The following is a 23,506-nucleotide window of genomic DNA, read 5'->3' as shown; positions in this document are numbered from 1 at the left end:
GTATGAGGATTTCAGGCCAGGCAGTCAGCCTGGTGTGCAGGCTGGAAGGGTTGGGAGGGCCCTCCACAGCTCCTCTAACCTCTCAACGCAAACCCCTACTGGGAGCGGGTCAGGCAGCGCAGGGACTTCCCTTGACTGAGATCCAAAATCTCCCTCACTTTACAGCTGGAATCCAGGGCAGAGCCCTCTGACGCTGCTGTCCCACCTCATTCCAGCGAGGGTCAGACCTGGCAGATCCCCCACCCCCTGACTTCTCCTCCTTCCCTCACCTTTACCCCCAAGTCATAGGTCATTGTTCCCCAAAGTGGACACAGATCTTGAGGGGTGTTCCCAGTCAAACGCTCCACATCACATTTCCACCCTGCACCCCTAGTGCTTCCTAATGCACATTTGCTTCTAAACGCCCTGACAAGTCCTGCAATAAAGAACCCGTTTCCCTCCTGTATTTGTTTCCTGGGGCTGCCCTAACAAATTACCACAAATGTGGTGGCTTAAAACAATATAAATTTATTCTCTTACAGTTGTGGAGGCCAGAAACCCCGCATCAAGGTGTTGACAAGCTGTGCTCCCTCTGAAGGCTCTAGGGGAGAATTTCTGCCTTTCAGCTTCCCCTGGCTGCAGGCATTCCTTGGCTGGGGCTGCGCAAGTCTAGTCTCCGCCTCCACCTTCAAATGGGCTTCTCCCCTGTGTATCTGTGTCTCAAACCTCCCTCTGCCGTTCACATTCGCTGGACTTAGGGCCCACCCTGAATCCAAGATGATTTCATCTCGAGATTCTTAATTACACTTGCAAAGACCCTTTTTCCAAATAAGGTCACATTCAGGGCTCTGGGACTGGGACTTGGACGTATCCTTTTGGGGCCACCATTCCACTCTGCACACCTCTGTTCAACCCAGAACTCCCCAAACTGCTTACGGAACTGGCCCCGCCTTTTTCATGAACGTAATTTATAAAGCACCGTTCGTTCGGGGAGTGCCATCCCACGTCCAGGAGCCCTGGAGGCTGCTATCTGGGTCGTCAAGTCCCACTCCCACCGCCGCGTTGTAGATGAAGATGCTGAGGCTGGAAAGGTGCTGCTCCTTGTCTAAAGTCAGCCAGGGAGGCATAGGGCCGCATCTGGGCGAGGACTCAGAAGTGCTGACAGCCAGACAGCTGCATCTTACCGCGATGCTAATTCCTGAAAGCTCACCTCCCTCCCGGCCCCAGATGAGTGCCCGTGGCCTGTCTGACCTGACAGTCCCCAGGCCCCTCACAATGGGGGTCTCTGAGGAGAGCGCCAGTGGGGCCCTCCACGCAGCAGGACAGCTGCCGGCTGGGCCTCAAGGAGACCTGGAAAATAAATGACGAGGATGGGCTTGGGGCTCGGCCCCTGGGGCTGGAGATTGATGCGGCCACAGCCAAAGCGACATAATGGGCCTTGCGGCTGGCCAGGCAGGAGATAAAAGGCAAGGGACATAAATAACGCAGGGGACAAAGGGTGGGCAGCCTGCCGAAGGAATCAATCCTTGCTCCCGGGCAGGCTCAGTGTGGGAGTCAGGGTGGGAGGGAGGGCAGTGAGGGGGCTGCCAGCTGCCCCCGGGCCCTCTTAGTCACACTCACCCTACATGGGCGGCAATGGCGGCTGGTGAGTCCCGCCTGGGGCACCAAGTCACGCAATTGGTGAAGGCACCCTCTCTGCCTCCGTTTCCTCCTCTGTGAAAGGAGATGAGTTCAGGCCAGTGTTTCCTGAGAGCAGTCCGCGATCACCTACACCAGCGTGCCCTGGAAAGCTTGTCCAACAGGCAGCGTCCTGCGCCCCACTACAGACCCATGAGTTAGGGGCCCTGGGGGAAGGTCCTGGACCAGCGCGGCGCAGGGGCTGCCCGGGTGTGAGGCCACTAGATCCTTCCATCATATGGATTAGACGGATAGATAAGTAGGTGGGCGAGCAGGTAGATGGCTGGATGTTTGCATGCATGATGGGTAATAGATGTCTGCCACCATTTATCAACCCTTTGCTGTGTATTAGGCTGAATTCTTTGCTTGTGTTTATCCAATTCAATTTTTACTTTATTTCCCCCACTTTGCAGAAGAAGAAACTGGTTCAAAGAGTTTCCGTGATCCTCTAGGGTGAGTGCAGGGCCAGGATTCAGCCTGGGTCCGTGAGAGCCCAGAGCCAGGGCTCCTTACCACAACAGTGGACTGCCCCCATGACCAGCGGACGCTGTGTGTGTGCATGCGTGTGTGCATGTGTGTGCATGTGCGTGTGGTGATCCTCTGGGCGGTGAGCATTAAAAATTTATCTTTACAACCCTGACATCCCTCAAACCAGAATCTGATCAGAGAGCCCCCATCCCCACCCCCTCCCTGGGCCCCTGCTCTCTCTGGGCCTGAGGGCCTGGCGAGAGCGAGAGGGCTCTGGAGAGGTGCCGAGCCCCTCTCCAGCCTGACAGAGAGTGAGGACGAGGAGGAGAGCGAGCCTCCTGAGCACTGGCTCCAATTGCCGTGTGGGCAGTCCTCATGACACGTGGGAAGCAGACTGTCTTCCCTGGTGCTCCTGCGCCCCTCCTTTCCTTTTAAAAGAGCCCCAAACCTTCTCACTTCCCTAATTCTCGAAGGAACCAATACTCCTTTGCCCTTTCCTCTGGCAGGAGCCCTTCTGCCTCCCAGAGGTCATGGGGAAGAGGGGCTGAGGGTCTCTGGGCAAGGACTTCCAGTGCATTGAGGACAAAGGGTGGCCTGAACCTGGCCTTCGGGTCTGATTTTCCAAGAGACACAAAGAGAAAGGCTCTGCTCAGGTGGGCCTGCTGCAGAGGGAAATGGAAACCAGATGTGTGGGCCTTGGGGAGACATCTACTCAAGACCGGGGCATTAGCACCTCATTCCCACTGTCCTCAGCCATGGCTTGGGGTCACTGGAGGGGTGCAGAGCCCTCAGGGAGAACGGGCCTCCCAGCTGCCTCTTTCACTCAGATGAGATGAGAGGGGAAGGGAACCCTCCTGAGCCATGAAAGCTGCTGGACAGGCAGATCGAAACAGGAGTTCTGCTGGTCAGGGCCAAGACACAGAGGCCCGAGGCATGAAATTGCTGGAACAGGATCACATAGCAGCGCCGTTTGGACGAGGTACGACCCGGTCATCCATTCTTCCCCTGGAGTTCCGCCATTGTCATTCCTTTGTGGCAAAACAGGTCCCGGTGAAAATTAAGCTGCTCCTGATAAGAGCAGGATGTTAAACCGTTTCCAGCCATTCCTCCCTGGGTGCTACTTAGGTGGTCATGGCCTGGAATTTTCAGCTGGGCAATAATTTTCCATAATCTAGTCTCGTGGTTCTCAATCCTGGCTGCACGTTCAAACTACCTGGGGGAGTATTTAAAAAAGCACACAGGGGGCCCACCTGGTGGTGTAGTGGTTATGTTCGCGTACTCTGCTTTGGTGGCCTGGGGTTCCTGGGTTCAGATCCTGGGCATGGACCCACACACTGCTCATCAAGCCATGCTGTGGTGGCAACCCACATACAAAATAGAGGAAGATTGGCACAGATGATAGCTCAGAGACAATCTTCCTCACCAAAAAAAAAGCATGCGGGTGCCCCAGTGCCTGCACAGAGACTCTGATTCAATGACTAGGGTGGGGCCAGGTGTATTTTAAAGCTCTCCAGAGTGCAGCTCCACCGAGCTTCCAACACCCTTTGGTGTTGGTGACCCTTTCAGGCCGGCAAAACCCTTTAGTCTCCCTACTCATGACTTCTGGACCAGCAGCATGGGCAAACTGAGGAGCTTATTAGAAACACAGACCCTGGGGCCCACCCTAGACCCCCTGAATCAGAACCTGCCCGAGCGAGCCCACCAGGTGATTCACAGGTGGACTAAGATTTGAAAAGTACTAACTTACAGGAAATACCGGCCTTTGCTCCCACCTTATTCCTGAGGCCTCTGGGCAGAACAGGCTTTGTATTCTCTCTCTTTCCTTTACCAGCCCCAGCAGCCTCCTCCTGGCCTCACCTCCCCCCAAATCCTTTTCAGCCTCAAAGGCTGCTTGTCTGTGGTGGGAAAGAGCTGAGGGTGTGTGTGGGTACCTCTCTTTCTGCACGGCTCTGGGAGGGCCCGGGACCTCTTCCCCCCAGAGAGAGTGTTTGGGTGATTTACTGCTTCAGACGCTGGGACGGAGGGACAGGGGCGCTGGGAGACAGGGCACGGCTGGCAGGCAGCCTGACCAAACACCACCGTCAGCAGCCGCCTGGGCCCTTGAGGAGCAGGCCTCGGAGGGGCATTAACTCCACGCAGAGAAAGATGGGCTGCTTTGTTCTTCTCTTTTAACAAGCAAGGCTGGTTCCGGGGACATATGTGTGCATATGTTGCCAGGCCTGTTCTGACCTGGGCTGCACCTGCTGGTGCTGTTCTCAAGACCCACACACCCCCCAGTGTGTCCCCACCCCCGAGCTACCCACCTCTGCCTCTGCTCCCTTTCCTCACAAACCCATCAGCTTCCGGAGTTTCAGGAAAGGAAGGCTGGGCTGGAACTGAGGCTGCAGGTGGATCCGTGACCATGCAGAGGCGCAGGGGTGGGCCAGAGGGCGACACAGGGGCTCCAGATCCAGAGTGGCACTGGGCCCACTGAGGTCCAGGGCATGGGGTGAAGCCAGTAGGGAGGTTTCCCCTCACTAGGAGGCACTCAAAACTGAGTCCCGTGATGCCAGGGTAAAGCATGGCCATGTAAGAAGGGAGAGCTGGCAGGGGTGGAAGGGGCATTTTTAAGGAGGGTCAGTGTGTTAGAGATATTTTCTCAACTATGTCACTCTCCTGACAAAGAAGGGACCTTCTGGAAGGGAAAGACCTTCTCTTGTTTTCTCCAAAGCATCTCGCAGAGTGCTAAAAACAGCATGGTGGTCAATTGAGAATGAGTAAGAAATAAAGAAAAGATCAATGGATGGATAGGTGCAAGGGCGGATGGAGAGTGAATAACTAGGACTTCTCATTCCAACATTATAGCAAACTAGATGCTTGGAAAGGCCCTCTTGCTAAACAACTAGATCCTGGATAAATTATAACACGTTTTTAAACACAATTCTGAGCTTCCAGAATGTTAGGGAAATATTCAGAGGAGGAAAAAAACCCACAAGGAGCTGAAACCCAAAGGTGATATTGACATGAGGGTAAATATATTTATTGGTAACATCAAAGAGAGCCACCTGCAAGTTGGGGGAGCTGAAATTGATACTTCTAAATTAAGTGTGGGACCCTTGAAAGGGTCCACAGGGGTTCCAGGTCAGAGGTTCCTCTCTGGCTCCCAGCCAAGCACAAATCCTCTCCAGAGGAAGGCACTCCCAGTGGAGATCCTTGTGATGCCCAAAGGTTAAGTTTAATAAAATGTGCACTCACAATCAAAAATTATCAAAGACACAGGAATACGAGTTGCCACAGGTTTAGATTCCTGAGGAATACAAATGCTGGAATCCTCAAACATAGACAATTAAATAACTATGTTTGAAATATTTAAAGAAATGCAAGATGTAACATACAAAAAAATGAACCAGGAATAGGAGACTACAAAAATCACAGGGACTTCAGCTTTCTGCCAGGAGGGAGTAATAAGGTCTTTGACTTTACCTTCCTCTGTAAACTAGAAAGCTAGGGGGAAAATATATGGAACGACTGTTTTCAGACAGTGGACAATAGGCAACCCAGGACTGAAAGAAGAGAAACGAATGAGATAAAATTTAGCTCAATTTTCTGCATGGAGAACATTTCTGGAATGCAGATCACAGCACGGGAAATGAAACAGAGTCCAGTGGTCTCAACTGAGTTGAAGAGAGAGAAACTGGAGTTTGGGGAGGCCACGGCACCTAGAACTTGTAGGGCAGGGTACCAGAGAAACGAGTTATGCAGAGAAAGGGCTTCTGAAATCCACATGGAGTCCCTTTGAATCTCTGGCTGAATTCCAATCTATGTTGCATAAAGTAAATACCCAAGGCTGAGCAAAGACTGTCTGGGAAACAAACGATTACCAGGGGGCTGTATGCTAAAAACTCTCCAGAGCCCACACAGGGCTAGGAATCGCTGGAGTTGTTTGTTTTTCACACAGCTCTCCAATTGTTTGGGCATCTTTCATTGAAAAAAGATGTCTCCCATTATTACCTCTATGTAAGATTTTACTGGAGGTCCTAGCCACTGCAATAAGTTAAGAAGATATAAATGCTTCCAGATTAAACAGAAGAATTACAGGGGCTGGCCCCGTGGCCGAGTGGTTAAGTTTGCACGCTCCGCTGCAGGCGGCCCAGTGTTTCGTTAGTTCGAATCCTGGGCGCGGACATGGCACTGCTCATCAGACCACGCTGAGGCAGCGTCCCACATGCCACAACTAGAAGAACCCACAACGAAGAATACACAACTATGTACCGGGGGGGCTTTGGGGAGAAAAAGGAAAAAATAAAATAAAAAAAAATAAAAAAAAACCCAGAAGAATTACAGTTATCTTCATTTTTAGGCAACAAGTTTGTGTACACATAAAATTTTAGGAAACCTATAAAGAAGTTATTAGAGTGATAAGTGAGGTGAGCAAGGTTGCAGGATACAAGGTTAATATATAAAAACCTATTATATTTCTATATGCTAACAGTGAAGAACTGGAAATTGAAGTGGAAAAATACCATTTACAAGAGGGTCCAAAAATACTTAGAAATAAATTTAATGAAATATGCGCAAGATCTGTACACTGAAAACTACCAAACAAATGGTGAATATTTCATGCTCATAAGTCAGGAGTCTCAATACTATAAATATGTCAATTATCCCCAAATTGATCTATACATTTAATGCAAATCTAGTGAAAATTCTAGAAGGCTTTTTTTTTTGGTAGAAATTAACAAGCTGATAATAAAATTCATATGGAAATACAAAGAACCTAGAATGGCCAAAACAATATTGAAAAGAAGAGCAAAATTAGAAACTAACACTACTTGATTTCAAGACTTATTATTAAGCTATAGTAATCAAACGATGTAATATTGGTATAATGAGAGGCACATTTATAGCTCAATGAACAGAATAGAGAGTCAGAAGTAAGTCCACACATATATGGCAGCAAATTGATGTTACAAAGCTACTAAGATACTTTAATGTAGAGAAAAATAGTCTTTTCAACAAATCGTTCTGGAACAACTGGATGGCCATATGAAAGAAAAAATCTCAACTTCTACTTCATACTATACACAAAAGTATTTAAAATGGACAAAGACCTAAATGTAAAAACTAAAACTTCTAGAAGAATGTATAGGAAACAGTCTTTGTGACTTTGAGACAGGACACAAAAAGCATGAACCATAAAGGAAAAAATTCATGAATTGAACTTAATTAAAATTAAAATTTTTTATACTCTTGGAAAGACACCATTAAGAAGATGAAAAGGCAAGCCATAGATTGGGAGAAAGTATTCATAATACATATATTTCACAAAGGGTTTGCATCCAGAATATCTAAAGAACTATCAAAGTCCTAAGAAGATAAGCAACTCAATAAAATCTGGGTAAAAAAGTTGAGTAGACATTTCACCAAAGGAAAATATGCAAATGGCCAACAAGCACATGAAAAGATGCTTAACTTCATTAGTCATCAGAGAATGCAAATTAAAACTACAGCTAGAGTTACCACTACAGGTTTACTCAAATGGTTAGAATTAAAAGTTTGACAACACCAAGCATTGGTGAGGGTGTGAAGCAACCGGAGCTCTCATAATCTGCACGTGAATGTTATGAACAGCTTTATGCATAGGAGCCCCAAACTGGAAACAATTCATATGTCCACAGCAAGAAGATGGTTAAACAAATTGTGGTATATCCATACTATGGGATATTACTCATAAATAAAAAGGGGCAAAATAGTTATACACATAGCAGCATGAATGAATTTCATATTGTTATGCTGTGTCATGAGTTGAATTGTTCCTCCAAAAAAACGTGTTGAAGTCCTAACCCTGGTACCTGTGAATGTGACCTTATTTGGAAATAGGGCGTTTGCAGATGTAATCAAGTAAAGATGAGGTCATAGTGGATTGAGGTGGGCCCTAAATACAGTATGACTGGTGCCCTTACAAGAAGAGAAGAGACACAGAAAGACAGAGACACAAGGAAGGACGCGTGGGAAGGTGGAGGCAGAAGGAGAGGGATGCTGCCACAAACCAAGGACCTCCAAGGATGCTGGCAGCCACCCAGAGAGAGGCGTGGAACTGATCCTCCTTCACAGCCTCCAGAAGGAACCAGCCCTTCTGACGACCTAATTTCAGACTTCTGGCTTCCTGAGGGAGTAACCTTCTGTTGATTTAAGCCACCCAGTTTGTAGGACTTTGTAATGATTGCCATGAGAAACTAATACGGTGTGCAAAGGAAGCCAGATACCAAAAATCATACTGTACAATTCCTATTTTTATGAAGCTCTGGAATCTAATCTATAGTGACAGAAGGCAGATGAGTGGTTTATCCCAGCCCATCTGGGGCTGGGATGGAGGTTTATTGGAAAAAGCCATAAAAGAACCTTTTGGGGTGGTGGAAATGTTCTCTATCTTGATTGCAGTGGTGGTTACATGGGTGCATAATATCATTTGTCAAAATTCAACAAATGATATCCTTAAAATGGGTGACAGATCTGCAAAGGAACCAGACTGAACTTTTGGAAACAAACAAAATGTGTAATCATCCAAATTAAAAACTCAGTGTATGGCCGTTTTGTGCTGGGTTGAGTCTGAGATATTGGTATGAACTCATTTATTTTAATATAAATATAGATAGAATCATAGATACAGGTGATAGATGTAGGAGTGTGTACACATGGGTTAGTACACACACATACGTTTCCCAGCTCTGTCTGCTGAGAGGACCTGGATGTAGCAACATCCAGGAGCAATGAGCACACTTTGTGCCCAGATCTTGGTTTCTAAATACCATTGTCCAATGAAAGGAACCAGGTTCCTTGATGATATGCCTGATTCTATGTCTGGGGCAGGAAAAGTACAAGATGAGCCTCAAGCATTGTGTGGTGCCAAGAATAAGGAAGTGCTTTTAAAAAAAGTCAAAAGGCACAGGAGCCAAACTAAAAGAACTTCCAGTGGCCAGAGCTGCAATGATTTGAGCAACAAAACAAATCCTCATGAATCCATTGTAATGTAAATAAATGATTTAATAATAAGTAAACGAAAGAAAAGAGAACTCTTTCCTATGGAAGAATTCTAATTAATAAATGAGGGAGGAAGAAGGAAAATAGAAAATCACCATTACTACATCCCAGTAATGATTGCTCAGGCAAGAGCCACTGATGGATGCTAAAATTAGTGGGCAAAACGATCAGGAGAAACAGGATATGTGCATAGCCTCAAAGCTTCTCCCTGCAAACACTTACTAATTACGGTGGTGTTTCTAACACGTGTCCACAAAGTCTTTGATACTCCTCTCTCCAGGCAGTTAGCTTAATTCCCACTCCTTGAGTGTGGGCTGGATTTATGTCTCACTTATAATTAATAGCTACGGAGAGGGGAAAAGAGTAACATCTATACTGGAGAAATCTGGCAGATAACACCTTAATCGAGTAAGTCAAGGTTAGCATCACCAACAACAAGACACATTGACATCATGTGCCCTCTGACGTGATGTGGTAAGAAGGGCATATTGCCTCTCTGATTCTTCCTGCAAATCCGTGTCCCTAGTCTAATCGTGAGACAACATCAGACAAATCCACACCAAGGGATGTTGTACTAATGCCCGACAAGTATTACTTGAAAGTATCAGACCATGGTAGATGAGGAAAGACTGAAGAGCTGTCACAGATGGGGGGCCCAAGGAGACGTGATCATTAAACACAATGTGGTATCATCGACTGAATCCTGAAAGACAAAGGACGTTAGTGGAAAATCTGAGAAAATACAAATAAAGTTTATGGTTTTGTGAATAGTACTGTACCGACGTTAATGTCTTAGTTTTGGTAAGTGCACTGTGGCTGTGTAAGATAGTAACACCGGGGAAGCTGGACGAAGGGTATACGGAATTCTCTGTGCTACCTTTGCAACACTTCTGTAAATCTACAAATTATTTCAAAATAAGAAGTTTTTATAAATTAGGTATAGCTCATAGAAATGAGGCACCAGGTCGTCCGTGTCCAGGCAAAGGCGGACGGTCACATGGATTGCTGGCATTCTCATCAGCTCCCGATGCAACAGGGGATGGCTGCTGAAGGAGGGTTACACAGTCGCTTACACTGTATCGCTATGAAGAAAGCAGTTCCTGCTCTAATGGCGCTGTTGCTTCTCCCCAAGCCACAGTCCCCTGTGGCATCTGTCCTACAGATAGCTCAAACTGTCCTTTAACCTTTCATTTTTCAAGCTTTCAGGTCTTTGTATTGTTCTCCCAAATAGATTTTAAACTCCTTGATGCCTAGAAATTGCTTTAATTTTAGTGCCTCCTCCTATTTATTTCTCTAGTTATTTTTCAGTGTAGCTCTAGGTCCACGCCTTCTATTCCACTGGGGACAGACAGTCTTGCATGTTTCATACACTGAAGATCTCACTTCGATTTGCGCTGTTCTAGGGACTGAATTGGGTACCCCCCAAATTCGTATGTTGAAGCCCTAACCCCTAATGTGACAGTGTTTGGAGAGGGGCTTTTAGAGGGTGATTGAGGGCAACTGAGGTCACAGGGCTGGGGCTCTAATCTGATAGGATTGGTGACCTCATAAGAAGAGGGAGAGAGAGAGATGGAAGGATGGAGGGGACCTGTCCCGTACCGGAAAGGAAGCAGATGCCAGAGGGGGTGGCCTGGTGCCGAGACTGTACTCTTGTTCTTTCCATCTCCTTTACTGGGCTTCCACCTGGGCTCCAGGAATCACTGTTCAGTCCATGAGTTGGACGCCTTCGAGCCATTCCCAGAAGCCCTTGGAGCCACCATCTCCTCACCTGAATAACGGGGCAGCACAAGACCTCCCCTTGGAGATCCAGCAAAAAGCAGGCATGGCTCAGTCACTGGGCGTTCTGGGGGGGCAGGTGTGCCCACTTATGACCACACACACAAGCACAGCCCCATCTTTCTTTCCTTACATTACTTGGGCAGCTGGAACAGCGGGCGACCCAATCCTGTGGCTGAAAGGACAGGTATAGCGTCAACAGGAAAGATGTTATGTTTGAGTCACTGCGAGCACTGTCAGGTAGGAGACTTACAACCACCCGCTGGTCTCCGGCGGCCTCCGCTGCCTCTCACCCCCAGGACGTCCTCCCGACAGCATTGTCTGTTCGGGGGTTCCCAGGGCCTGTTTTTCGTGTCTCCGCCAACAAAAACGCTAGCCATCGGAATGGTGACTGGCCTTCCTTGCAGGGAAGGAGGACCGTGAGAGAGATGGGCCTCCGTGGTGCGGGGGCATCTCCCCGGGAAGCTGGCGGCAGGTTGCGGGGGAGGCGGGGGCGGGAGCCTTGGCGGCTGTGATGCCTCCCAGCTTCCCGGCTTACAGACTCTTCCCTTCCATCACCGCATCCAACTTCCCTGGGGGACGCAGATTGTTAAAAGCATAAATCGTCTTTTTTTCTCTGACTTTTTTCTTTAGGGATTTTGTTCGTGGTGGAACGCACATGACGTAGCATTCACCCTAGTAACATTGAGTATGTTCACCATGTTGTGCCGCTATCACCTCTGTCTGTTCTGATCTCTCTTAAGCTTATATGCTCCTTACTAAAGAGATGTGGAAAAAGTATAAAGTGGTAAAAATTATCCAAAATTCCACTCCCTGGGGATAAGCATGGTGAATCCTAAGGCACCAGCTCTCCAGCGATGCACGGAGAGACCACAGACGCACAGACCCACAGGGACAGTTTACGTTTGCAGGGAAACACAGCGACACCTGTCGGGCGCTTAGCGAACTGCGAGCTCTGGGGGCCCACAGTCTCCACGTGAGATCACAGAGCGACGTTCCTTTCAACGACGGCACGTGTCGTGAAGCTCGGTTTGGGGTGGTTGCTGTGATAAAAAGCAAATACGATGTGAAAATCATTGTGGTACAGGAAATGAAGTGCCGGTGTCCGACAGGATTCCGAGGGTTGAGAAGTCCTGCGGCCCGACGCGTATCCCATTAGTGAGGAACTGTGGTTATTGAAGAATGAAATATGTCAGTTTTCTTCTTTCAATTTCTGTGTATTTCTTTGTAGATGCTACAAAGCTGTGAGGACAGAAATGTGCTTTAGGGTATTTAGCCCTAAGTGCTTCATCAAAGGACCTCTGGTGTTTCCTTTGGCCTAGGGGCACCATGGACAATCACTGACCCTGAGGGCGCAGGAGCAGGGATGGTCTGGGAACCTCCGCTCCAGGGCATCTGTCTAGCTCTTGGGTCTGTCTTCATCACTGAGCTCACATGTGTGTGCGGTTTTACAGCGGGTGCTACCATCCATCATTTTACAGCTGAAGAAGCTCAGCTCCAAAGAGAGGCTGTTGCACAGCTAACCAGACCCTCTTTGTCACACCCTGCTGCTTCCCTCTCTGAGACCCCCCGAGATGGCAGACCTCTACGGCCCTGACAAGTACCAGCCTCACCAGCCAATGTTCACAGGGCCTTAGGATGACCCTGCCTGGCGCTGTGCTGCTGACATGGTGTGGTCCCTGATTCACTGACAAATCAGAAATTTGCTGATTCCTAAAAATTCATCTACCCTTTGACATAAGAGTCTCATAAATAGCAGATGACTCTGGGAAAGGAAACTCATTGAGCTGTTATCAACCATTGGTACCTCCATGTGAATGAGCTTACCAGAGCCCTTCCTGAGGAAATTTTGATAAGACAAAAAAAAAAAAAAAAAGAGGTCTCTGAGATTTAGTGGGTAAGGTGGTGTCTCAGATGGGATCCCCTGGAAACACACGTATGCAGAGAGCTGTGTGCAGAGAGCGTGAAAGGAGTGCTTGCAGGAGAACAAGGAGAGCAGGACTGGGCAAGGGAAGGGCTGGCCGGCAACGTGGTTGAAACTGAGGTCTCAGCCACCCTGTGGGGCACTTGAGAGCTGAGATGGCCCTTCAGAGTTGTCTCAAATTGAGGCAAGGGGGCTGCGTCTTTGAATCTCAGCATCAGCTCGTCAGTGTTGGTGGGTCACCCCTGGAAGGAGATGCGACCTGGAGGAGGCAGCTCCATGCAGACCAGGCAGGTCACAGTGAGGGATGCGGCTGTGAGCCATCAGCAGCTACAAGTCCCAGCAGAGGGACACTAAAGAAACAGTTACAACTGTGCTAAATGCCCTGAAGGAGAAATCTGAAGTGCTTGAGTGTGTGTACCAAGGGGAAGAGCAAATATCTAACCTCATCTGGAAAGGGGGGCGTGTGTGTCTGCACAGTGTCAGGGAACACTTCCCTGGAAGAGTGACATTCAGACTGAGGCCTTTAGCTTGAGGAGGAGCTGCACAGGTAAAGAGTTGGGGAAAGCAAAAATGGACAGTATGTGCAAAGGTCCTGAGGCAGAAGGAGCAGCCTTTAGCTGAGTGTGGGGCAAGAGGGACCAACACAAATCAAGGCTGGCATGCAGGGGATGGATACAGGGAAGATTGGGGATCTTATCCTCAATAGAATCCACTGACCAGGGAGGTCAATAACATGGTCAGAGCTCTCACTTCCTCTCTGGGATCCTTCGCCTCCCCCCAGGCTACCCTTTGATGATCAGCCTAACCAGTTTCACCTGGATGTAAATTTGGTTTGCCCTGAGTTCCCCCTCTGCCTCTCCAGAGAGGTCCCGGCTCCAGACGACCCCAGGGTCTCCATGGCAGCCAGCAGCCTCTCTCCTGAAACCCCGGAGGCCCTGGATGTCCCACAAATGTCAGCGGGCCCTCAGAGAGGAGAGCAGGGCTGGGAAAGAAATGGCTGTCCTTGTCCTCCCCGCGCCCCTTCCTGCCCGGAGCAGACAGAGCTGCCACCTCTAAAAAGAACCTTGCGGGGGAGGAGGGAAGTGAATAATCCCTTCGCCGAGCTCCCCTAGAGGAAACGTGGAACAAATTAGCAGAGCTCAAAGGTCCCATCTGGGAAACCACTCAGGGTTTCCAGGAGCTGACCCCACAGCAACTCCCAGGGCACCTGAGCAGCCCAGGAAACAGCGGCAGCGGGCCCTCCCTCTGCCAGCTGTCGGCCTCCGTGTGAACTTCTCCCGAGGCCTGGGCTGGGATCCCGAGGTGGCTCTGCTCACTCTGCAGCCTGCCCACGTCCATAGGGGTGCTGGTCACCCAGCACAAAGCAACAGCATCCACCACAATCTGACCAGGGTTTTTAAAAACACTCTAACTGTTCAATTAAATCTGCCAGTTGCTTCAACTGCTTTTCTTTCTGACTCAGTAGGATGACGCCGTTCAATCGTCCCTTTAGCCAAGGCAACCATGTAAATCAGCCAAGGCGTGGTGCAGTCCTCAGAAAGTAACCAGCCGCGACGGGGTGGCCCCACAAATGACATTTAGGTATTTAGCACTTCTTATGTGTCAGGCATTGTTCTCTGTGTTTAACAGACATTCACCCATTTGATCCTCACAAGAAGTCTGTAAGGCAGGGAACGTTGTTGTCCCCGTTGTACAGGTGAGGAAACTGAAGCACAGAGAAGTTAACTAACTTTCCTGGGGCCACAGTGGGTAAGTGGCGGACCTGGGATTTGAAAGAGAGTGTAGTTAACCTGGGCCCAGAGGCACGCCTGGGGCTCTGTGGACCCCGCAGGGCCGAGGGTGGCCACCTCCAAACCTTTGAGAAGATCAGAGGGTCTGTTCTGTTGCTTTTCCCTCCCGCAGAAAGATTTTGTAATAAAACATTCTAAGGCTTCAAATAGGCCTGCCAGTCACTGGAAAGAGAGCTTTGTCTGAAGAGACAGGACAATCGCCCTCTCTCCTCTGAAATTCTCATTTCAAGGTCTGAATTAGAGCCCAGGAATCAATAGTTTTTATTGTTTGTTGAGGTGACACTAGCTTATAACATTATATAAATTTCAGGAGTACACAGGAATCAGCTGTTAACAAACACATCCAGTGAGTCTCATCTTCACACAAATTTGGGAAAAAGAAGAGGGACCTGCCTTTGGGTTCCAGCCCCTCCCCGTCCTCAGCGGTGCCAAGGTCAGGCTCTGAGCCTCCGTTCTTTGCCTGTCAGATGGGCTCCTAGAGCTGCCATGAGGTGCAAATCCTGAAATCGGCCTGTGCTGTAGAAGGAAACGGGCGGTCGTGACGTCAACAAGGGTGTGTTCCTTCCACGCCTCAGCTGTGGGGGCAGGGGGGGTCTGCTCCTGAGCTTGTGATGAGGGCAAAACAAAAAGGGAGTTGAGGAGGGAGAGCCTGGGGTGGGTTTCTGGAGAATCCAAACACCGACATTATGGGGAAAGCACAGGCTGGAGCAGAAGTTTTGGCAAAAGCTCTTGTAGACCCCTGGCTAAACACCAACACTGTGGCTTGGATGTTTAAATACTCCTCGCGTCCGCCTGGGAGGGGTGGTTCAGGGAGGGGAGGGGAACCCAATTAGAGGGGAGGGCCGTGCGGAGCGTGGGCTTGGGAGTCAAGAGACACGGGTTTGCCTCTGGACCCCCCACCATGCACCAACTCTGCAAACTTGGGCAAGCTGCCCCCTGTCCGCGTGGCTCGGTTTCCTCATCTATAAAGTGGGAGGAGTCACAGCGTGTGGGTGGAGCTAATTGTGAGGCTTGAAGGCACTGCCCAGGACCTGCCAGCAGTGTCTGCAGCAGGTACCCACAGCCCAGCTGTGCGAGGCAAGATGAGTCATCTTCCCATAGCAACCTCATCTGCAGCCTGAGCTCCCCACTCAGCTGCAGTGATGGACATAATCTCAGTGAGCTTGGGGCAACTCTGCAATTCTCCCAAGCAGGAGTTTGAGTTGTGGGAGCTTTTATAACCCCAGGTGCTAGGGGGAGTTATCGTGTCCCTGAAGCCTTTGCCCCCCAGGGTCCTTTGGGACATCTCTCAGTGGGGCCCTGGCAGCACAGGCATCAATCCACAAAGCTCGTTGCCAAGACAGTCCTCATTCCTGCCTTTTCCTGCCTCTTGCCTGCAAGGCACGAGGGCCCAGGGGCCATTTCTCAGGTCTAGGTGTCTCCTGTGCATGGCAGCCAGGCAGTGTCTGGACCTGCCACCAGCCCTTCCCTCTTGGGCTCTTGCTGCCTGCAGAGTTCTCCGGGGAAGCCCCCTCATCAATGGCCAGTGCCTACTCTCACTCCAGACCTTGCTCCCGCATTTCCAAGCCCCTGCATCCTCTCACTTCTTCTAAGGTGTGGGGTTTGGGGCTTCAAACCAGGCAGGCTCCTTTCTTCCACTCACCATCTGTCCCATCCCACTTCCTAACCATACAGGCTCAGCATCTTGAATGCAGAGCACAGAGTGAGCTCCCAGAAGAAATATAACGATCAATGTCTCAAGTAAGTGCATCTCACCTCACTCACGGGGACGATGACGGTCAGTTCACCAGCAGAGGATTGCAGAGCCGGCGGAAATGGCATGAAGGCCACTGAAGGTTGGAGGACCAAAGACCCCGGCAGAGTCTGAGCAGAGCTGGAAGGATGGGATGTCCCTGGAAAGACATCGTGGAAGACAGCAGTGAGCAGGGCCCAGACGCAGGAAGATGGAAAAGGAGCTGAGGGATTCAGAGTTGCCCACTGTGACTGTACCTGGGACGTCTGGGTACACACTGTTGGGAAGAGCGTCTGGATGCCCTGTAAGGGAGACTGGGCTGGACGGGGCAGGCAGCGGGAAGCTGGACTGGGTGCCCGGCCCCTCACACACATACGCTCAAAGGGCTCAGGCCTCTGGGGCCATCACTGTTCTTCCTCAGCCCCAGACCTCCAAACAGCACCCCGAAAGGAGAAACAAAATAAGCTCACCTTCTCTCCCTGTGCATAGCAGCAGCTTTAATGGCTAAAGAGAGGGAGGGAGAAAGGAAGTAAAAGCAGAAAAAAGTGGGAGTGAGGCTACTGCCTCCTCCATACAGGACCCCTCCCTTGCACAGTGTCCAAGATGTTTCACAGATGCTGCTCCCGTTATGCCCTTGAAATTGCCCTGCAACCTCTTGTGACTCTCCCCGAGACAGCACGATGTCCCAGCACCCCACATGCATTCAGAGAAGTGACAGAATGGGTGGGCGAGGGCCCAACTACAAGGCCATTAACCATCTATCTCCAAGGAGGACTCTTCCTCCCTCTGACACAGCCTGTTCTGGGGGAGAAGGGGAGCTCTGGCTGGGCGGAGTCTCCTCGCCCACTCTGTCCCTTTGTCCCCGATGATGCTGCTGGGGAAAATCCACAGACTGTGGAGTCCTGGGTTCCAGTCCCAGCTTGGCACCAGCTCGGTGCCTCTTCCCCTCTCTGAGTCTCCACGTGGAAAATGAGACGGCCAGGATGGAGCTCTGAGGCCCTTCCAGGGCCGAGATCCTAAATCACCACCTGCTGCAGTCAGATGTCATCACTGAAAGCAGACAGGGAGTCTGCTTTGATCTTCCGAGGGATAGGACGGGCTCCCAGAGCCAGGCCAAGGGTGTGGCCGGTTGGGGCAGGAGGACAGGCTGGTGGAGAGACTGTTCAAACGCGAGCTTTCCAAATGTTTGGTGCTCCAGACCTTGAGGCCAGCCCTGGGCATGGTCTGTGACAGGATGGAGGAGGGATAAGAGTTAAGAATCCCCAGGACATGGTTCAGCCAGGAGCTCAGAAGTGGATCAGCTGTGCCTCTGTGTCCGGACGAGCCTCTGGGCTGGACTTGGTGGGGCTGGGGCAGGGGTGCAAGGGCAGGCCAAGTGCCGGGGCGGGCACGTGCTTGTGGATTTCCTGGGCACTTAGAAGTGCTGGGCATCCAGAGAGTTCACACGCGCACGTGCACACATGCATCTGTGTGTGTGTCTTCAGGTTTCACAGTCAACAGAAGCCTTTCCAGGGAAGAAGGCAGAGCCAGAGTGGAGACAAGCTCCAACCGAAGGGCACAGTGTACCTGGGAGCTCTGGGACTCCTGGGCTGGCTGTTAAATTATTAAGTACTTCAACACCAGGGTAAATAGCTGTAGTCCCAAACTCCTGGAGCACCCCCACTCCCACTGCACCCTAATGCTGCAGTCCCAGGGTGCCAAGACTGCCCCCTAGGCCTGCAAAGCATGAGCACTGGCTCAGTAGGGATGGACACTGGGGACCACTTCAGTGCCACGTCTGGCATCCCCACTGACTGATGGGGCCTGTGTGTGGTTGCATATGTGGATTAGCCTCCCCACTCCCACCCTGGCCCCCCTTCCATCTCAGCTGTCCCTTTATTTATTTATTTTTTTGAGTAAGTTTAGCCCTGAGCTAACATCTGCCGCCAGTCCTTCTCTTTTTGCTGAGGAAGACTGGCCCTGAGCTAACATCCATGCCCATCATCTTCCTCTACTCTGTATGTGGGACGCCTGCCCCAGCGTGGCTTGATAAGCGGTGTGAGGTCTGCACCCAGGATCCAAACCGGCAAACCCCAAGCCCCTGAAGTAGAACGTGCGAACTTAACCGCTGGGCCCCGGGCTGGCCCTCAGCTCTCCCTTTCTTGGCTTTCATCACATCCCTCTTAGCCGCAGAAGGAATTCTGGGTTCAGGAGAGAGACAGAGCTACCCCGACCACTGCACGTTCCTACCATGAGTCTCGGTGTCGTGATGCCCAGGCCAGATGCTCGAGAACTGCTCCAGAGGCTGCAGCTGGACCAAACAGGCAGGCAGAGGTCTCTCCCACACTCAGGCCACCTGCCCCCTCCACGCCCCCTCACCCAGTAGTCCAGGAACTCTGTACCCCTGAGCCAGCCTTCTGATGAGTATTCCATACCAGTTTAGCCCCCAAGAGCAGCAGGGCAGCCCCTCCCTGCGGCTGTTTGCTGACACCAGGAAAGGGTTTTAATCTCAGAAACAGTCAGGTTGGGAAGGGGAGGGGGGGAGGCCGGGAGGGCCATATGGAACCTGTTTGAGGAGCTGGGTCAGAGCCCAGCTACACCTCCATTGCCGGGGCACCAGGCCAGCTCTTGGCTTCGCCTGCTCAGCTCTGGCCAGAGAGGGGAAGGAGCGTGGGAGAACAGACAGGCAGGCGGTGAGGGGACGAGGCGTGCTACGTGTGTTCACCGCGCTGCTGTCCTTTAGGTGAGGACACCCTGGCTGGCTGCCCAGTGGCTGGATGGGGCTCTGGCTTCAGAAGGCCCGAGAGCTCGGCAATACGCCAGGTTCACAGAGGTCAACAGAGTGGCATCTTGGGTCTCCCCAGGGCAGTTTCAGGGGCTTGTCTGGGAACGCCACTCCTGCTCAGCCCCGCCGTTTCCTTGGTCTGGCTCCTGGTGGAGAAGTTTCTGGAAATCCCTGGACAGTGCCACTTTGTCTCCCCTACCTGCACACACAGCCAATCCCGTCTCTCTCTGTCTACCCATCACAAACCCAGTCCCACAACCGAATGTGGGGCTTATGCAATGCCAAGTGGTCGGGGTTGACGTGACCCGTCTGACTAAATACCCGACTGCTTGGCTTGGACTTTAGCCTCTCCACTCTGAACTTTGGACTGATCTAGACTTTGGGTTGACCTTGCTGGATTTGGGCCGACCTCACCAAATTTCCAAATCACCACCTCAGTACATGTGAAGCCTGCCTGAACTTCTGTCTAGACTCCCAGGACTTCAAGATGCACTGACCAAGTTTCTGATTGATTTTGCAGAAGTTAACGATGAAACTTGACTGAAAGTAGTGTGGCCTGAGTTTCCCGAATTTTAAGCCCACCTGACTGGATTGACTGAAAAGTTTTAACCGATTTTACTGATTGTTATTCTAAAAACTAAATTTCTGGAGTGTTTGACTGAGCCCTCTGGATTCTTTTATGCTGAATTGGCTGATGATGGGGTACTCTCAAAACCAGACTAAATAACAGGAAATTGTGTGCAGAGCCTTGACGGGCTGACCCTTGGCAGAGGGCTGAGCCATCAGCCATGTGCCCCCGCCTCACACTCCAGTCTCACCCAGAGCCAGCCCATCTCATCTGAAGAGGAAATGGGGCAAGAGGCACCCATTGGTTCATTATCCCCCTTCTGGAATCTTCTAACATTCTAGCATTTGTTCCTTCACTGACACTTCCATCAACTCTTCTCGGCCTTCCTTCTCCTTGTTTCCAGCATTGCCCCAGCTCTTGGAACTGGGCATCAGCAGTTCTAGGAAATGCTGCTCCTGAGTCAGGTTGCTCTGAGCGTCCGCTTCCTGCTAGCAAGTCACACAGAACAGAGCTCAGAGGTGAGGCTCCGGGTCAGCCTGCCTGGGCTTGGGCTCAGCTCTGCCGCTTCTAGCTGTGTCATCTGGAACTTTCCTGAACTTTGGTTTCCTCACCTCCCAGATGGGTGTGATTCTCCTGCTTATCTCTTGGGTTTGTTTGGAGGGTTTTAGCAAGAATACCAATGACAGCTAATGCTTGTTGGGCATTTGCTCTGAGCCGGGCTCTGTGCTGGGGCTGCACCCAGCCTTGGCATCCTCCCTGAATCCTCCCTGAAGCTCACAAGTCTAGTAAGTGGCAGAGCCAGCGCAGTTCTACCTGGCAGAAGCCACTCGGCAGTCCTGCCTCTTGGGCTTGCCTCGCACTGACAGGCTCCCGCGACTGTCGGCTAGCATTGCTGTCCTTGTCACCATAATTAGGAGACTATGCTCCGTGGCCTCTTTCTCACTGGGAGAATTGGGCTGCTCTTTGGGTCCCATTTTGGTGAGGCAATGGTTATTTGATGGTGTGACTTTATATTCTTTTGGTAACACTGAAAAGCCAGCATCCTCCCAGCTACCCCTATCCCCACCCCAACACCAAGCGAGCCATGGATATTTCCAGACCCTCCGGGCATGTCAGAACCACGGGGCTAGTGCTGTTTTGTGGGACCTTTGTCCCTCTACTCCTATCTGGTCTGATTTTACCATGAGACTCTCCTGGGTTTCTTCACTGGCACCTTAATGGGAACCAGATTTGCAAAGCGTTCACCAGTCATGGCATGTGCTGGGAGTCGCCAGGCTGGAGGCTTTCAGCTGTGGGCAGCGACACTGGAGACACTGGGCCCTGTTCCTGACCTTGAGCAATGCCTGCGGCCACACTGGTCTGTCTTCTCCAGGTGGGAGAGGAGGCGGGCCCTGGGTGGACGCTCAGAGAGGTTCTGTGACAGGGAGCACTGGCAGAGGCGCTGTAGGCGCCAGTTTCATGTCCCCGCGGGCCTCTTTGTGTGTTATGCCTCTACTGCCCTTCATCTGCACTCTTCTTTGCCTTTGCACACGCTGTTCTCTGCCCCGTGTGTCTTTCTCCTCCTTTACGTACTTATTCAGCATTTATTGAAAATCTCCGCTATGTTAGATGTGATTCAGGAACTAGAGGCACAAAGACACCATCCCTCATAGCTCACAGTGGCAGAGACATGCCCACTATCGCAGGATCACGGGTCTGGGACACCTGGGCCAACAGGGCAGGACAAGGCAGGCATCAGGAAAGACCACGCTCTGTGGGAGGCGACGTCTGCCTGGGTTTCTGTCTCGCCCACTCTCCTTCAACACCCAGCCAGGCAGCAGCCCTTGTTTGAAGAGCTCCCAGATCCCCACATACAGAGTGACTATCTCTCCAGAACTCCCCTGGCTTTGCACGTAAAAGACAGAGCACTGACCACCACGCTGTTTCTGCCAGTTCCCCCCACCCCTCCTGGACTGCAACTCCCTGAGGACAGGATTGGATTCACGTTTGCCTTGCCAGGGCCCTGTAGAACTTTACTAAATATTTGCTGAGAGTAAGTCTGTGTATCTACATGTGTTGTACCCACACGTGTGTGTGACTACACGTCTGTGAGCAGGGGCGCGGTAGTCACGGTGGGTCTCGTGCTTTAATGTCGTAGTTGCCTCGTTGAGATCTCTCAGCTCCTCCTCATGACTCCCTCCTCTCCATGTGGACAAGAGTGATCGCGGCTCCCTGGCACTTGGAAGTTGAAGGATTGATTCCAGGGGTTGCGGAGGGGGAGGGTGGGGAGATAGTGGCGCGTCAGTCTCCACCAGTGCCTCCCTCACAGTCAGCTCAGCCTGGCAGCCAGGGCTTGGGGAACAGGACGAGAGACAGCCAGCCCACCTCAGCCAAAGGGACCCTCCGCTTGACTCCCTACACCTCAGCTCTCAGAAAAATCCCTCTGCTCTTGAAAAAGCCTCCACTGCTCCAACTTACAACTGGAGCTTGGTGGAAGGGTACCAAGGGGCCCTAGTGTCCTGACCATTGAACGTTCTGGACAGAGACCTAAGGTAGGATCACAGATTAATTCCTGTCAAGAAACTCATATCCCGGCTAGGCCTTTCCCTCTCCTGGGGAAAGGTCAGTTGCATGGGCTGTCTGCTCCAAGCTGGGCCCCAACCTGAGAGGCTAGGAAAGCAGGGAGAAGGTCCCCCAGGCACAGGAAGCCCACGTGCTACCCAAAGGGCCCCACTGCCTGGGGGTGATGCTTCTCTGTGGGCCCTTGTGATTTCCAAGGAACCTCCCATACATTGTCCACTCGATTGACATTTGTTGAGCCAACACTTTGTGCGCTGAGGCCTTCATGTGCACCATTCGGTCTTCCCAATGACCCCTGTGTAAAGACGACAACAATGAGACTCAGTTTGTCTGTTTCTCAAGGACGCACGGTGCTAAGCAGTAGAGCTACCACTCTCTCAGGTGACTCAGACCCCCCCGCCCCCCTCCCCCATCTCCAGCCTTTTCAGCTTACCCCGGTAATTCTGAAACAGCTGGAGCAGGTACTAAAGATAAAGAAAACCGGGCCTTGGTGTGTTTCCGAGACTTTGTGGAGATCTCACGGATGCCAGGTGGGAGTGCCGACCCGGCTCCAATGTCCACGCTGCCCACAAGAGAACACTTCCCCCCACGCTGCCCCCAGGTCCAAGCCCACCTCAGCACCCGAGCTGCCTGGCTTTGCCCCGCACCCCAGTCTTCCTCCCAGACCCTGCCATACAGGATGCTGCCACAGGTGGGAGACCGGCTCTGAGGGATGGGAGCGTCGCCCACCATGACTGGTTTGTGAGGCATCAGCGCTGGTGGCCAGATGGGCTCCAGAGCAGGCCCCGACTGACTGCTGGCCCTGTGGGCTCCTTTCCCCTCAGTCGCCCTCCACCAGGGCAGGAATGACGCCGCATTCCTGGTGGCTGAGGCACAGGGGCATTCTTTCTGAAATGTTCTTGCCTAATCCCCACTCACCCAGCCAAGGGCTTTGGGCTCCATGACAAGGTCAATAGTTGCCCAAATGTTGTTGGATCAGATCTATTTTTGGATTTCAGACAGGCCAACACCAACGGGGCCTGTTTCTCATCCATTTCTTCCCACTGACTCTATGTCAGCTCTTCTCGAAGATGCTCGCGTCTCTCAGAGCTAAGGACTCACCCAGTGTTTTGAGATCTCCTCAGCGGGTAAAATGTCCCCCAGAACAGGATGCGAAGTTCCAGGAGGCAAACAGGAGGCAGGGTTTCCAGACCCTTAAATTCCATCCCCAAATTATAAGAAGGTCCAGGGAGTCCCAGGGAACCCCCAA

The 23,506-nt window shown here is 51.3% G+C and overlaps 1 long non-coding RNA gene across 2 annotated transcripts; it reads right to left on the bottom strand.

The window, feature by feature from the left end:
• Positions 1-14,871: 14,871 nt before the first annotated feature.
• Positions 14,872-19,981, bottom strand: LOC111771029 (uncharacterized). 2 transcript variants are annotated; one of them, XR_011424222.1, is made up of 5 exons: positions 18,596-19,981; positions 16,837-16,870; positions 16,624-16,668; positions 16,390-16,526; positions 14,872-15,150 (listed from the first exon to the last, which is right to left on the bottom strand). It is a non-coding gene; the product is annotated as an uncharacterized lncRNA (long non-coding RNA). The 2 variants fall into 2 exon arrangements; XR_002804583.2 differs by lacking the exon at positions 16,624-16,668 and having other exon boundaries at positions 18,596-19,956.
• Positions 19,982-23,506: the final 3,525 nt, after the last annotated feature.

The sequence above is a fragment of the Equus caballus genome, chromosome 1 (genome assembly GCF_041296265.1).
Source record: "Equus caballus isolate H_3958 breed thoroughbred chromosome 1, TB-T2T, whole genome shotgun sequence".
Classification (NCBI taxonomy): Eukaryota; Metazoa; Chordata; class Mammalia; order Perissodactyla; family Equidae; genus Equus; species Equus caballus.
Note: the sequence above shows the minus strand (reverse complement) of the source record. Positions and strands in the feature narration are given on the sequence as shown.